Source organism: Meleagris gallopavo, assembly GCF_000146605.3.
Source record: "Meleagris gallopavo isolate NT-WF06-2002-E0010 breed Aviagen turkey brand Nicholas breeding stock chromosome 13 unlocalized genomic scaffold, Turkey_5.1 Chr13_random_7180001957629, whole genome shotgun sequence".
Classification (NCBI taxonomy): domain Eukaryota; kingdom Metazoa; phylum Chordata; class Aves; order Galliformes; family Phasianidae; genus Meleagris; species Meleagris gallopavo.
In genome coordinates, this window is record NW_011098244.1 from 91 (window position 1) to 1,274 (window position 1,184).

Consider the following 1,184-nt stretch of genomic DNA (forward strand, 5'->3'; position numbering starts at 1 on the left):
AAAGCCAAGGGCGACGGTCAAGACAATGTGGCAAGGAACACAAAAACAGGAGGGCAAGGGAAGGCGCAGGCAAGGACAACGGCCAAGAGAAAGTGAAAGGAAACACAAAGGGCGATGGCCAAGACTACGCGGAAGGATACGCCAAAGCAGGAGGGCAAGAGAACGCAGCACGGAACACCAAAACTGAGTGCTGAAGTGAATGCGGCAAAGAAAGCCAAGGGCAATGGCCAAGAGAATGTGGCATGGAACGCAAAAACAGGAGGACAAGACAATGCAGAAGGGAACACAGAGGACAAAAAAAGGAAAACGCTACAGCAAAAAGCCAGAGACAAGGAGAATGCAGAAAGAAAAGAACAGGCAGCCTTCCAAGCACCACTAAGTGCAATTCAGAGCTCTGGGAGCACCATGTTGTGCCATGCTATGGAATGGATAAACACTGGTGGCTGTGCATTGCTCTTACCTGTTGGGCAGACAATTACCAGCCAGCAAAGTGAGCTTCCGGAGCATTCCAGAAAATGCAGATTCCGGTTCCTTGCTGTTCCCATGAAAATCCACACATCTCCATGCAGTCGTTACGGCACCCTGAAGCACCGCAGCTCTGCTGCCACCTGTTGGACACAACAAATTAATGAAGGCACTGCCCTGCTTATGTAGGGCTGCACCCCCCACATGTTGCTCTACTAACAACACAAGGGAGCATTAGGGATATAATTAATGCTATTGATAGGGTTGAAATAACAGTTAGTTTAACAGCAGTGTTCCGCACTACAAGTACAACTAGGAGCACTTTGAAAGAAAACATGGCATTAATTTAATGACAGCATTTAGGATAAAGACATTTATAATATTGGCTTCACGGTTCGATTTACAAGTATGCTCCAGGTTAAAGTAATTATCATCAGAGCTCCCATTAAGCTATGGCTTCAGGCCAAGGTTAACATTAACGCTGTCGCCCAGCCAATTCCAGACAGCCAAAGTCAAGCAGAATACCCACAATAAACCACAGCAAAGGCAAAGCAAAGCAGGCAGCTGAGGCAATGGAAGGGCAAAAGCAAAGGGAAGCACAAGCAAAGCAACGGCAAGGAGAGGGCAACTGGGAAGGCCAAAACAGGAGGCCAACAGAATGCAGCTGGGAAGGCCAAAGAGAACAGAGCACAGAAATAAAGGGCGATGGCAGAAGAAAA